Below are 14,647 nucleotides of genomic sequence, written 5' to 3' on the forward strand. Positions count from 1 at the left end.
AGGACAGTGGACAGACAGCCTCAGTTCACCTGGGCTGAGCAGGGAACAGCAGAGGAGGTAGGGAGCAGGGGGGGGGTCAGGGGAGTGGTTTGGGTTTATTCCCTTCTCTGAAATGATATAGGAAATAACTGACGGATTAGAGAAATGGATGACAGGTTCTCAACACACCTTCTGTGTCTGTGGAGACTGGGTCACCCCTAGTTCCTCCGGGCTTGCTTGCCAACCAAATTGGCAGGGGGGGGGGGGAGGAGCTGCAGGTGTGGGCTGGACTCAAGGGAAGGTGCAGCCTCTGAGATCTCACCTTCCTGGCAGGTTGACTGTGCCAGGAACAGGGCTGTGTCTGAGCTTCCCCAGGGCGCTCTGGCTTTCTGCACTAGCCCTGGGCCTGGCGAGATGGAAATGTGCTGCCAGCTTGTTGAATTGGGTTTGGACGTAATGAAGGCCAGGATGGAGGAAGAGGTTCAAATCCCACCTGTGTCCCTTACAGAGGCTGTCACTGGATCTTGCAGCTCCCCTTTCATCTTTTCGTCCTCTCTCTCTCTCTTTTTCTTCTCTCCCTCCCTTCCTTCTTGCTTTCTTCCATCACTGGGTTTGAACTTATTGCTTATTAGGCAGGTACTCTACCACTTAGGCCACACTACCTTTTCTCTCTCATATGGATTATTTTTCCAGGTAGGCTCTTGATAAAGGCCCAGGCCATTCTGAGCTGCTCCTCCCTCTGGCTGGGACAACAGGTACACACCACTGCAGGCCTGGCTCTCGGTTGAGATGGGGAGGCCTCAAGATGGAATGTTCTGGCAAAGTCATTCTACAGCTTTGAAGGAGCCTGGGAGTTCTCTGGTTAAAGCACACAACTCTCTCTAGTTTCTGTCATGGAGGTTTTGACTCAGTGGTGTTGGGTTGAGGCCTGGAGCTTGGAGGCAATGCTCTCAGCCTGTCATGGTAGCACCCTAGTTCTAGAAATACACCAGGAGCCAATGGAGGCTGAAATCTGGAGGACTGAAGTTGGAGGCCAGCCCAGGAAGAAACACCCAAGAGTGGCTCATCACCAATTCACCAGTTAAATGCAGAACCAGAGGCATGGCTCAAGTGGTAGAGTCCCAGCAGAGTTCAAAGCTCTGAATTCGAGCCCCCATTTTCCTGCCCATCCCCCTCCCCCCCAAAAGTACTAAGCAGAGAGCAATTAGGAAAAAGACCAAACCCATCCATGCTGGGGAGGGGAGGGGGAATGTATGAATGCATGCCGTTATGCTGGGCACTAAGTCTCAGGCGTGGGTTCGAGTCCTGGCATCACTGCAGAGTGCTTGGCAGAGCCCAGTTTCTCCTGATCTCTCTCTCTCTGGGGCTCAGGAGTCTGCTCCCCACTTGTCTGGTCCCGGCAGCGGCGACCCAGGCTGCCCAGCTCCCCCGCTGGCACGGCCGCGGGGTCCACCGGCCAGCGTTGCCAAGGAAACGCCGCGGGCGGGGATGCCGGAGGCTGAGCGCGCAGCCTGGCGAGGCCCTTTGTGCGATGGGGCGGCCATGTGCTCGGCCCCCCCACCCCGCCCAGGTCCAGCTGCCTCTCGCTTCCCAGGCTGGGGGTCTGGGGCAGGTGTCGGGGGTCCAGGAGGGGCGCAGCAAGGCGGGGGCGGAGAGGCAGATCCAAGGCTCTGGGTGGGGCGCGGCGGCCGCCGCCGCCGCCCGCCGCTCCCGCATTAAAATTTCATGCGCTCTGCAGAGCTACAAAGACGCGGGCCACGCGCTGCTGGGGGGCCGGAGGGGGGCGGCGGAGGGAGGGGGGCTGCGGACGAGGGCGGGGCGGAGCTTGCAAGGGGAGGCGCTGCCACCGGCTCCCCCAGATCGGCACCGAGCGCCCGGGCACAAAGAGCCCTCGGCACTCCCCGCCGCAGGAAGCAGAGCAGGTAAGCCATCGCTCCCTCTCCAAGCATCCTCTCTCCGCCCGGGGACCCCTCCCCCAAACTCTCCGAGGATGGGACTTACGGTGGGGCCCAGAGCTCAGGACACGGCGTTCAGGGGGTGATAAACGCCCCGCAGTTTGGGGGGGGGGCCCAGTGATACCCCAACCCAGCAGACCCTCGGCTTATGAAACCGTGGGAGAAGGAAAAGAAGAGTGCGCCCGGGTTTCATTGTTGGGGTGCCTGGTGGTCCCCATCGACGGAGGGGGCGAATGCCCTCCCCTTCCCCCACGCCTAGGTACGGGGTGGGCTGGGGAGATCTTCCAGACTCGCCAGGGCTGGCAGCTGAGGGGCCCAGCTGTGCGCCAGGTTGAGCTGGTCTTGGAAGTGGGGGTGGCGAGGGCAGGGTGGGGTCTTCGAGCTCCCCCAATCCCCATTCCTCTCCCCAACACACCTGCCAAGCCTTCACTTGTGGGACTGGGAAGGGACGGGGGAGGGGGGACGAGGATCAAGACAGTGTTAGGGAGCCACCCTCCCCACGCCCGCGGGGAAGAACCCATTCCGAAGATGAGGAAAACGGAGGTCCAGCGGTGACTGGGGACCCGGCCAAGGTCACCCACCCAAGCGGGACGCGGGAACCTGGGCCCAACTCCACCAGGGCCTGGGGGGGGGGCGGACCCTGGAACCCAGCCCCTCGGTGCTCCCCTCCCCCTGGGCTCCCCCAGACTCTCCATGGAGGAGCTGGGGTGACAGGGGGAGGGGACCCCTGCAGCTCCGGCAGTACCCCCCCCCCACCCGCCGCCGCCTGCCCTGGGCCGCCCTGGCCCGGCGGGAGGACAGACGCCCCAGGCCCGGCCTCCTCCCGTCTCCACGGCCGCACCGAGGCTGCGGTGCGCCCCGGATGGTTGGTACGCTCCCCACTGCAGTGCCACGGCTGGGAAAACGCCCCACCTGCTTGGGGGGGGGGATGAGGAGGGAGGAGGGAGGAGGGGGGACGGAGAGAACTTGCAAGAAGCGGCCCCCCCCCCCACCCCAGCCTGGGACAGAAGGCGCGCAGCCTCTACGCATCCATCCCCTCCTTCCCGCGAGTCCCCAGAGCGCCTGGGAGGAGGGGCTGGGAGGACGCCGAGCAGGGATGAGTAATTTCACTAGGCAGACGGAAGGGGGGAGGGAGGGGAAGCCGAGCCCCGCCCCTCCCCTCCCCCGTGGGTCCCAGACCTGAGGGGCGGGGCTTCAAACACACAGATGTCCCGGCCACGTGGCCAGGGCGCTGCGTCAGCGGACTTGGGGCGGGGCCAAGAACCTCTCCCTCCTCAGGCAGGTGGTCAGCCAGCAGCCATCCTCCCCCCTCTCCTCCCACAGGGCCAGCTGAAGTCTGGGCAGCGGGGCTCACCTTCCCTTGGCCCCCCTCTCTCTTTCCCTGTTAGAATTCCACCTGAGTTGGGTTGACTTTGGGGGTTCACCTCCATGCCCATCTGCTGGCTGGTTTAGTGGCCTCTGGTAGTGAACACGGGCCTGAAGTCTACCCTCTTGCCTTTCTTGCTTCAATTTTAGCCTGTCCCCTCACTCCTTCACAGGGACAAAGCAGAAAGTCTGCAGGGTCTCAAAGATGGACCCCCCCCCCCCCCCGCAGCTTGACCGTCAGCTTCTGCCACCTTCTGTGCGCCTGCGTTAAAAATGGGACTTAAAAAAATGGGGGCTGGGGGCTGGAGGTGTGATTCAGGAGGTAGGGCACCTGCCAACCAGCCGAAAGCCAGTCCCGTCTTGTACCTCCGAGAGAACATTTTTGGGGGCGTAGGCCGTCAAGCACCAGCCAATGAGTGACAGTGAGTTTGAGTCCTGCTTCTCTGCCAAAATAATAGTTTTTGGAGCATCCATTTTTCCCTACCAATGTAATAAATGCCACAAGATAGATAATCAGTGTGGAAAACGCAGAGAGGAGAAAAAAAATCACAAAAGAAAAATTCCATTTTTATGTCTCCAGCTCTTTTATTTATTTATTTTTTTTTTGGCCAGTCCTGGGGCTTGAACTCAGGGCCTGGGTGCTGTTCCTGAGCTTTTCAGCTCAAGGCTACCACCCTACACCTTGTCCTTGTCCTTGTCCCTGACCTCTTCAGCTCAAGGCTATCACCCTACCCCTTGAGCCACACCACCACTTCTGGTTTTCTAGTGGTTAATTGGAGATAAGAGTCTCACGTACTTTAGTACCTGGGCTGGCTTTGAACTGAGATCCTCAGATCTCAGCTTCCTGAGTAGCTAGTATTACAGGCATGAGCCACCCACATCCAGCTCTTTTTTCTCCTTCCTTCTTTCCTCCCTTCCTCCCTCCCCCCCCTTTCTTTTCTTTGGCCTTTGGGCTCAAGGCCCATACTTCCTTGGCAGGCCTTCTACCATTTTGATTAGATCTATTCTGCTTTGAAAATGTACCTGTAGTCCCAGCTCTGCAGGAGGCAGAGGGAGGAGGATCATGGCAAGAGGCCAACCCTAGGCAAAGACAATAGAATCTATTAAAAAAACAAAACCTGAAACAAAAAGAGGCTGGAGGCACTTAGCAAATATGAGGCCCTGAGTTCAAATCCTGGTACTGACCAGAGCAAAAAAGAAGAGAGTAGGAATTGTGGTGCTAGAGAGAAAGGTGGTGGAGTCTGGGAAGTGCCCACACCGGATGCCATGGCACAGCTGTCCCTAGCCGGCCATGCTCCCTGCCACCCCCTGCCCTGATGCGTGGCTGGTTTTGTTTCTGTTGAGCAGTCAGCGCCTTCCGGGCATGCTAGCTGTTCAATTCCATCCCTCCTTCCATCCCTCCCATCTCTCCCTTCCTTTCTCTCCCTACTTCCCTCCTGCCCTTCTTTTTCTTCCTTCCTCCCTCCCTTCTCTTACTCCTCTCTCTCCCTCTCTCTCTCCTTCCCTTCCCTTCCTTCTCCTCCTCCTCCTCCTCCTTTGTGCCAGTACTGGAGCTTGAACTCAGGGCCTGGGTGCTGTCCCTGAGCTTTTGCACTCAGGGTTAGCATTAGTGCTCTACCACTTTGAGCCACAGCACTACTTCCAGTTTTTCTGGTGGTTCACTGGAGTCTGGTGGACTTTCTTGCCCAGGCTGGCTTTGAACCTCCATTCTCAGATTTCAGCCTCCTGAGGGGCTAGGATGACAGGTGTGAGCCCCTGACACCTGGCTCTGTTTGTTTATTGTTTTGGTGGGGGGCTTAGGGGCCCTGTGCAAGTTCCTGAGGGCCTTGAATCACTGCAGGCCCATCCTTTGCTCCAAGGGCCCCCTCCTCTGGTCACTGGTCACAATAGTCAAAGCCACTGGAGGCGGAGGCGGAGTCTGGCCAAAGGTGACATCTGTTTTCCTGGGGCAAGGGGTGCCAGCTGGCTGAGCTGGAAATGATTATGCGACCCTTGGAAAGTGGGGAGGGGGGGCTGGATAGTGGAGATCTCAGGGTTTGGAGAAGAAGAGAGGAGAGGGAGCTGACCTCAGGCCTTAGCCAGGGAGCAAAGCTCTTGCTGGAAAGGTGGCACTTAATCAGACATTACAAGGGAGAAGCAGAGGCTCAGAGAGGTTGAGTGACTGGCTCAGGGACACAGCATCTAGTGGTAGAATCTGGGTTCGCCTCTGAGCCAGTCTGACTCAGCATGTGCTGCCATGTGTTTCCTAACGTGTGTGTGTGTGTGTGTGTGTGTGTGTGTGTGTGTGTGTGTGTGTGCGCGTGTGTGATAGCAATAGTAACTGGACCCCAATGAGTGATGATGGTATTTTCTGGGGTCCACCAGTCCTGCTCAGAGTCCTCATTGTGCTGGTTTCAAGCTGGCTAATGGCAGGGCACAGCACCTCCATTTTCATGTCTTAGGGCCTGGGCACTGTCCTTGGACCCATTTTGCTCAAGGCTAGCGCTCTGCTACTTGAGTCACAGTGCCACTTCCAGCTTTTTCTGTGTACGTGGTATCAGGAAAGAAAAGTGTGGTTCTTATCTCCAGTGAATCACTAAAAAGCTAGAAGTGCACCGTGGGTCAAATGGTAGAGTGCCAGCCTTGAGTAGAAAAGGCTCTAGGACAGCGCCCTGGCAAACTGGGGTGGCACCCATTAGCTAATACTGAGCATTCTGTCCAGCCCTCTCTCAGGGATGCCCGGCTGGGGCCCCGTGACCCCCATTTGTGGGTGGGAAGACAGATTCAGGGCGGATGGCTGGCTCAAAGTTACGGGAGGGTGGAACTCAGTTAGGAGGCCTTGATCCTTGGCAGGACATGGGAAGATGTGGTGGTGATTGGTGCTACCGAGACTTGAACTCAGGGCCTCATGCTTGTCAGGCAGGCACTCCACCACTTGAGAAACATCTGTAACCTTTTATTGCCTTTTGCTTTATTTGTTTATTTATTTGTCTACTTCCTTACTTATTATTGGTCCTGGGGTTTGAACTCAGATCCTGAATGCTGTCCCTGAGCTCTTTTGCTCCAGGCTAGTGCTCTACCACTTGAACCACTCAAGTCTATAAAATTTTCACAAGCTTTCCTGCCTGGGCTAGCTTCAAACCTCTATCTTCAGATTTCAGCCTCCTGAGTAGCTATAGATTATAGGCATGAGCCACCAGTGCCTGGCTTGTTTATTAACAGAGTCTTGTGTGTATGTCTGGGGCTGACGTTAAACCAGAGTTGTACCTAATTCTCCTGTGTGGTTGGGATTCCAGGTGTATGTCACAAGGCCCGGTTAACATGTTAAGAGGCTCTGGTTGATGCTGGTCCGAGGAGCTCCAGTGTGATTTGAGCTCACGTGCACTACAGCATCCCTTACTCTGGTCTCCTCTCTTGGTGACAGCTGCCATGGGTCTCTACTCACAGGATGGCTTCTGAGGAGGACCTGTGGCTGCCATGTCTCCTGGGCTCGAGGAAAACCCAAGGGATGTGATGGAGATCGCTCTTACGGCATTCTGCCAGCCCTGATACCCCAGCCCAGAGTCTCCCGAGGCTCAGAGGGAAGGTAGGAGAGACCACAGGGAGTCCCGGGCTTCTGGTCCCCCCCATCACAGGGGCCCAGACCTTGGCCTGAGTGTGGAGTGGGGCAGGCCTGGCACAAGCACAGGTGATGAGTCTCCTGTGCCCGTGCAATGTGGGGCAGTCCCCAAAGTGTCAGCCTCGCTCAATTCCCTTCTCTGGGGACAGGTTTGGAGAAAAGAGGCCTTCAGAGATGTATGATTCACACACAGTTCTCACATGGACCCCACAGCCGGACCCTACACTCCACATTTTCCCTTCTACCACCATACGATGTCAGCGATACCCAGAAGCTGGAGTTCTCTAGGCACTTCCACAGCCCTGGGGCTCTGGGGCCTATGGGTCACTGTGGGTCACTCAGGGCTCATCTGAGCAGCCCTGGGATCTATTCACAGAGCTCCACCAGTTCCTGCCACAGAGGGACGACACCGGGACCCCCGCCCCCCAGCATCTTTGGGATGGTCCCGGGCCAGCAACAAAGACCCTTGGCAGATAAGTATTGCAGCACGCTGGCCCTGGGTATGTCAGGCTGTCCTCTGCTGGCCTGTCGGGGACATGTCTGTCCTGGACTCCCAGATGCCCTGTACTTTAGGGGGGACTCCACACCCCATCCTGGTGTCAGAACTGTCACAGTGGTGGCCTGTGTCCCTGGAGGCCCAGGGTTAGGGACTGGGGACTTGGTGGCTCACCTGGCCTTCTTGACTGGCCTGCTGGCTCCTTGCTTGGACTCAAGGGCTCCAGAACTGTTCTCAGTGGGCTCTGGGCACTGGCACCCGGCCTGTGCTGGCTGTGGTTTGTGCATCACATCTGTTGCCGACAGTGAGACTTCAGATCTGTCCTGCATAGGAGGTCAAGGGAATTCTCGGACCTTTTCCAGACTGGGCCCGTAGGGTGGTTTTCAGAGCCCTTGTCGGCCAGGTGTTGGTAGCTTGCAACGATATTAAGGAGGCTGAGAGCAGAAGACCATGCTTCTGAGCCAGGCCAGCACTGAGCACTTCCAGTTAATCAGCAAAATGATGGATTGGAGGCATGGCTCAAGTAATAGAGCACCAGCTGTAGGTAAAGAAACAGGGAGGGTGAGGCCCTGAGTTCAATCCATGACGTGTGCTCGTGTACACACACACCTCTGTGTTTCCCCCAAGTTTCCTGTGGATCATGGGGGCTGGAGCGAGCAAAGCTGGACAGAAGGCCCCACTGATGAACATCCAGGCTGGAGGCTGCCCAGAGCCACACACTGCATGGTGGGGTGCAGAGCTGGGCTCTGAGTTCCAGAACCCAGGGCTCCCATCAGTTTCTGTCTAGCTTCCAAGTTCACTCCACTTTCTCCTGGTCACCTGTCCGGGAGCCTGGAGGTGGGTGTCTTGCTCACAGAAGACCTGAGCCTTGGTTCTCCCCAGCAGTGAGTGCTGTCCAGGTGTGTGTTTTAGATTGAGGGGAGGGGTGCTGGGACCATGCTGGGTGTGTTTCTCTGCTGCGGCGTGGTGTGCTCTGCTCTCTTGCAGAACAGTCGTACAGCGGTGTGCTTGGGGAAAGAGCCCTGCTGGATGTGTGGTGGCCCGGTGCCCTGGGGCCACTTCCAGGTAAGACTGGGTGGGGCTGGGGAGGGTGGGCAGCCCCAGCCTGCTTCCATGGAGTAGAGGGTCCTCCTTCCTGTGTCCCTCCCACCCCCAGCCTAGGTCTGGCCAGGTGCTTCTACTGTGTGAAGGCGCTGGTTGGGGGGGTAATTGGGGGAGGAGGCATGCGGTTGAGGAGGGAAGTCTGGTTCTGTGTGGTCCAGCAGGGTGGGGGGAAAGAATTTCCTGGGTGCACACCTGGCCTGGGCCTTTGCAGCTTCCTGTATCCTGCAGACGTGGATGGGAGCCCGGCCCCAGACAGATGCTGAGGGTCCGGAGGTACACAGTCTGCCCTGTGTCAGAACTGCGAAGGGGTGAGCTCTCTGTCCTGGGTACTAGGTGGGGGAGGAGGGCCTTCAGAGAAAATGCTGGAAAGGAAATTCAAGGCATGGGGGGCACTTGAAGGTCGTCCACCCATCCAGACCCTGTGCTCCAAGAGTTATTTCTTGGGTCCTCCGAGCTGGCCTGCCCAGACTTAATGACTTTCACCTCTGTGTACTCTCTGTCCCCAAGCTTCTTTCTCTCTCTCTTTCTTTCTTTGTTGGTCATGGGGTTTGAATTCTGGACCTGGGCATTGCCTTTGAGCTCTTCAGCTCAAATCTAGCACTCTACCACTAGAGCCACAGCACCACTTCCAGTTTTCTGGTGGTTATTTGGAGATAGGAGTCAGGAGACTTTTGTGCCCAGGCTGGCTTTGAACCGAGATCCTCGGATCTCAGCCTCCTGAGTAGCTAGGATGACAGGTGTGAGCCACCGGCGTCTGGCTCTTTTTCGGCATTGGGCTTTGGGCTCTGGCCTCCACCCTTGCTAGGCAGGTGCTTTGCCACCCTAGCTATACTTCCATCCCTTTTTTTGCTAGTCTTGGGGCTTGAACTCAGGGCCTGGGCACTGCCCTTGGGTTTTCTCAAGGTAGAGCTCTACTACTTGAGCCACAGCGCCACTTCCGGCTTTTTCTATGTATGTGGTACCAAGGAACTGAACCCTGGTCTTTGTGCATGCTAGGCAAGCACTCTACCACTAGCCCAAACTCCTGGCCACCCTCCATCCCTTTTTGCTTTAATTATTTTTTTCAGGTCTCCCCCTGTTTTTTTTTTTTTTTGTCTTAGGGCTAATCTTGAACTACATAAGCCTTTTCTGTGGCTGCGATGGGAAACCCACACTATCACACTTGGCTTGTTGGGTGAGACTTTTTTGTCCAGGCTGGTCTTTGTCACTTGAGTAGCAGGGATTACAGGCATGTATTCCAAGGCTTGGCCTTGAGTTTCTCTTACCAAGATTTTTACCATCCAAAGTTCTCTATCACCCAGAAGTCTGGGTGGATATGGGGACAAGTGTGTGGGGGGCTCCAATGAGCCTCTCAACTGGGGCTGGAAATGAGGGGGGCTGAGATGGAGGCTGTGGTCTACCCCAGAGCATCTCCAGGGCCTGGGCTTTGTCTCTGGGGCTCCCTGGTGACTGTGGATTTTGACCTCAGGCTCATCGCATGCTGACCTCGTCCTTCTCATGAAGACTCCTTGATGGAAGATGTCTGCTCATCAAAGGACCCCATCCTGGCTCGGGCAGATAGTTTGGGGCGTGAGAGGCTGCAGACCATTTACCCCACTGCGTCAGCCTGCAGGGCCCAACCTTCCTGGGTGGATCTGAGTCCTCCAGTCCCAGCCATACCCCGCACCTGGGCTGGGCCAAGGCCCAGCATACATCCTCCCCCGGGCTGGGCCTCCGGTTTCCAAGGCTGGGGACAGGAGTGATGGTGGGTCATGGATGGGGCTTTCTCCACCGCGGGCCCTGTGAGTGACACTGAGTGACTGTTGTGTGGGATGCTTCCCCAGCTCTGGGAGGGGCAAAGGGTTGGGTGATCCTGAAATGAAGGGTGCTTCTCACAGTGAGAGGCACGGCCAGAGAGGCCCACAGGGACCAGTAAGTCAGCTCAGCCCCTTCCTCTGCTCACTCCTCTGCCCTATGGCCTCCAGGACTGGTGGTCACCTAAGCCCATGCTCAGCCAGACTGTCCCGGCTCTTGTTGACTGTCCCCCCCAGAGGCTCTCTGTCCTTGAGGGCTGAGGCTGGACAGGCCCCCCACATGTGCAGGAGCCCCAGAGGCTCCCTCTCTGTTCCCTACCCCTGATTGCAGACCCCTTTCACAGGGGACAGCCCCAGCGCTGGCCTGCCTTGGGCCAGTCTAGAAACCAGAAGTCCTCCCAGGGGATCCATTGGCTTGGGCAGCTGAGCAGCAGGCATGGCCCCTGGATAGAGACAGGTAGATGTGGGGAGCCCAGTGCCGGGGTGGCCCTGGAGGAGCTTCCTCCCCTCCATAGGGGTACCGGGGCCATGGGCTCTGCTGGCTCTATCACATATCGCACATGGTGCTAGGCTTGTAGGAGGTGAGCCAGGAATGCTCTCAGCCAGCTGGTAGTTTAGACTTAGGGTGGGAAAGACCTTTGGCTTGCAGAATTCTAAAACATGGCGTCTGAACCCCGGAGGCCTTTCTGACTAGCCCTCCCCCAGCCAGCCTTCCGTATTTCATGGCCTCCAGTTTCTGGAGGTATTTAACTCTGCCCATCAGAACTGAGTACTTACTTTGGTCTCTTTCCCGTGCCACCTGGGGGAAGATGGGTAGAGATGTAACCATGGCTCAGAGCTTTACAGTGCTTATGTGTCATGCCAGGTGGGAGAGACCCAGCCCTTCCTCATTCCCTTCTCCAAAAGTGGAGAATGAGCAGTGCTGTAAAAAGCCAAGGGAGGCCAAGGGCTCTGGGGTCTTGGGAGTGGAGTGCAAACGAGACCCCAGGGGCTTCTAGAAAAGTTGAACCAACCAGGTCCTTGGAGGATGGGAAAGGTGGGGCGTAGTTGAAAGCTTCTAGGGAGAAATTAGAACAAAACAACAACCAAATCAAAACTAAGGGCTACCGATTTCTGTAAGTGCAGGATTCATCAGAGCCTTTAAAATGATGCGGAGGCTGGATTTCAGTGGGGACCTTACAGCAGTGATGAAGACAGACACCGTCATTAGGGCTGTATCAGGTGGCAGAAGCCTTGTCTGGAAGGGAAGCAGAAAGGAGGGCTGGGGAGTCTGTACTTCGTTGCAGAGGCCAGGTGGGTTGGGTAGAGATTTTGTGTGGGAGACCAAGGGCAGGCCAGTGGTAGCAGCAGCTTGAACCTCTCACCTGGCAATGGGTGATGGGAAAAGCGCCCATCAAGCCTGCTGAGGGCTGTGGGAGAGCAGATGGTTTGTGGGAGGATGCTGGGAGGTGAGTGAGTGTGTATCTGTGTGTGTGTGTGTGTGTGTGTGTGTGTGTGTGTGTGTGTGTGAACACACCCAGCTCTCTTGGAAGGGGCTGACCAGAACCAGGCAGGGGGTTTCCTCCTGGGACAAGCAGGACAAAAGGACCAGTCTCTGAGACTCCATGCCCAGACATGGAGAAACACAGAGCTTTCCCCCATAGGGGCTCAGTTCTGGGTGAGTGGGGGTGGTAACGGGGATGGAAGAGGCAGAGCCCCTGCCCTGGTCAGGCCCTTGAGCTGGTAGGCAGGAGCCCCTGGAGCTGCAGATGGTGGTTGGGGCTGTGTGTGTGGGCGGGGAGGGGGGTTGGGCCGTGGTTGCATGGTGCAATTAACCTACTAACCAACCCAGGGCTCGGCTGGGCACTGGGGCGTGTGACAGGGTGCTGGCCTTCTGCCAACTGACTAACCCACTAACCAGGCCCCTAAGCATGCCCTACTAACTCCGCACAGCCAGACCCTACTAACCAAAGCAGCCCCTGGAGCTTTGCCAGGGGCTGGAATGTGAGGGCAGGCGAGCCTCAGGAAGGCCCTGCCCTGTGAGCTGGGATCTTTGTGCAGACACACACCGCAGGACAGGGCTTACAAACGAGGGAACCTCCTAACCTGTGCTTCCCCCCAACAACTATGCCACTTCCTGCTGGGTGACTTTGGGGCCAATGATTTCATTTGTCCGTGGTGGGGGCGAGCACTCCCATCCTTGAGGGCTCTCACCATGCAGAGGCTTTCAAAGGGCAAAAAGGCCGAGGGTGGCATCGGATAGCTCACATTCCCTGCCCGGGCCCTGGTCTCTGGGTGCTCTGCACACAGACCCTTCCTGCCTGGGACAGACTCTCGCTTTGAACCCCTCGCCATCTCTTCTCCACATCCTTCCTCCTTCTCGGCTTTCTTTTCCGTAGGCAGCTCCTTTGTTGGATTACTAACTTGTCTAACCTGGAGGTGGGGTGGGCGCCTCCCCTGCACCCCACCGTCCTTAACACACTAGTGGGCCCTGCGTGCCTTCCTCCTCTCCTCCCAGCGACCATGTGTGTCTGCGGAGGCGCCCCTGTCTGCCGGTGCTGTGCTCTTGACTTACTAACCCAGCCCTACTAACCACGTTTTCTCTTCTTACTAACCCAGCCCTGCCGAGCTCTGGGCCCCCGCGTGCAGGGGGGCTGGTCCCCCTTCCTTTTGGCAAGCAGATGTCCCCAGGATGGCCTTGCAGACAGACGTCCCACGTTGGCTGCTCATAAGGGCCCACGGGGCCGGGCCGAAGCAGGGGACGTCCCTAAGCGGAGAGGCCCAGAGGAGGGCGAGGCGGTCCAGTGGCTGTGGGAAGGCTGGACCTGGTGCATGACCTGCTCCTCTGTGCAGAAGTCTGGTTGCCACCAGGAGAGGCGGGACCAGGGGACCCTCTGGGTGGGTGTGTGGGAGGCCTGTGGGTCCAGTGTGGGGGTCTGGGCCTTCCCCAGCTCAGAGGCAGGAAGAGACAGAGAGGCAGCCATTTTGGACAGGAGTCCAAAGGGGGCGTGGCCGGAAGAGCCACCAGAGGGGCGTGGCCTGGACAGGAAGTGATCGGAGGGGCAGGGTCTAGGCCGGAAGTGGGTGAGCAGGGATTTTTTTTTTTTTTTCCTAAATTCCCTGAGTAGGAAGTCCATGTAGTGGCCTTCTTCATAGTAGAGCCGCCAAGGGGCAGTTTTAGCACACAGGAAGTCAATCAGAGAGGCATTCTTCCCCCCTGAAAGCTGAGAAGAAGGGACACGACTGGAGGGGACGCGGCCCACAACCAGAGAGCGCACACCGGAAGCCAGCTGGGGGGGCTGCTTCCTCTGTGGGACCGCATGCCGGAAGTGGGACTGTTTTCACGCCGGAAGCAGGTCCCCACACCGGAAGTCGCAGAGAGCGCTGCCCTAGGCCTGGACACGAGGAGTCGTTCCCTGTCCTACCGCCTGCACCCATGGGGGAGGCCCCGGGCACGGCAGCAGGAGGGAGTGGGGAGCAGGATCCGAGTCCCAAGGCCTCACAGGCTGGCCAGGAAGTCACCCCAGGCCCCTGTCCTGTTCATGGCTAGGCCCAGCCTCCCCCAGAGCCCGCCAGCTGCTAGGCCGGGGCCACACCTGGGGGTGATTTCATGCCTCATCCCCAGTAGGCACCTTGGCCTCTTTGGGCTACTTGTGGCTCTCTTGCACTAACTCTTGCTGTCCCCCAGCTAACCCCTGCCTCGCCCTGGCTGTCCCAAGGGCTGACTACACTAACAGCCACCCCTGCCCCCCTGGGCGCTCCAGGCTCCCAGGCCTGGCTTCCACCGCCTCTTAATTAACCTCTCTTCCCTCTTGACTAACTAATGGCTTCCTGGTCTGTTCCTTTCAGCAGAAACTAATGGCTTGTGGATTTCTTTCTGACTAACATCAGATCTAGCACTGCTCTGTCCCATGACGATTAACAGCTTGGTTGTCAGCATGGCTGGGGCGGGGCTAACCCAGGGTTGGAACTTGACTGACAGGGAGGTGATTGCCAGGGAGGCGGGACTTGGTAATGCCTTTGGGCCTGAATTCTCCAAAGGAGAGTGAGAAGTAGGCTCAGTCTTCCAAAGTTTTGGACACTGGGCACACGCTGCAACTTCTCCCAGAGTGCACTTGGTTTCACTTTTTTTTTTTTTAGATGATAGTCCCATGGCAGCCACAATAAGAAAGAACACTTGTCAGTCTTACAACACCTGTCTAGTTTGTACACAGGTGGTGATGTCTGGAGTCTTTATTTTGGGGGCCTTTATAGACAATTGGGAGCTAGCCCTAGGTCATGAAACTGCAGACAGAAATACCAAAAGAATGATAAATCCACCAGCCATGCACGTGTGAGTGTACTTTAGCTCCATTTCTGTCACTACTCAGCAGCCAGG

At 57.3% G+C, this 14,647-nt stretch overlaps 1 long non-coding RNA gene across 2 annotated transcripts; it reads left to right on the top strand.

Moving 5' to 3' along the window:
- The first annotated feature begins 1,833 nt into the window (after nucleotides 1-1,833).
- LOC150045169 (uncharacterized) lies at nucleotides 1,834-13,351 on the top strand. 2 transcript variants are annotated; one of them, XR_016532970.1, is made up of 5 exons: nucleotides 1,834-1,901; nucleotides 6,726-6,864; nucleotides 7,274-8,458; nucleotides 8,709-8,805; nucleotides 9,966-13,351. It is a non-coding gene; the product is annotated as an uncharacterized LOC150045169 (long non-coding RNA). The 2 variants fall into 2 exon arrangements; XR_016532969.1 differs by having other exon boundaries at nucleotides 1,846-1,901; nucleotides 6,703-6,864.
- The last annotated feature ends 1,296 nt before the right edge of the window (nucleotides 13,352-14,647 follow it).

This window comes from Megascapheus bottae, chromosome 28 (assembly GCF_031878675.1).
Source record: "Megascapheus bottae isolate mThoBot1 chromosome 28, mThoBot2.hap1, whole genome shotgun sequence".
In the NCBI taxonomy this organism is placed as follows: Eukaryota; Metazoa; Chordata; class Mammalia; order Rodentia; family Geomyidae; genus Megascapheus; species Megascapheus bottae.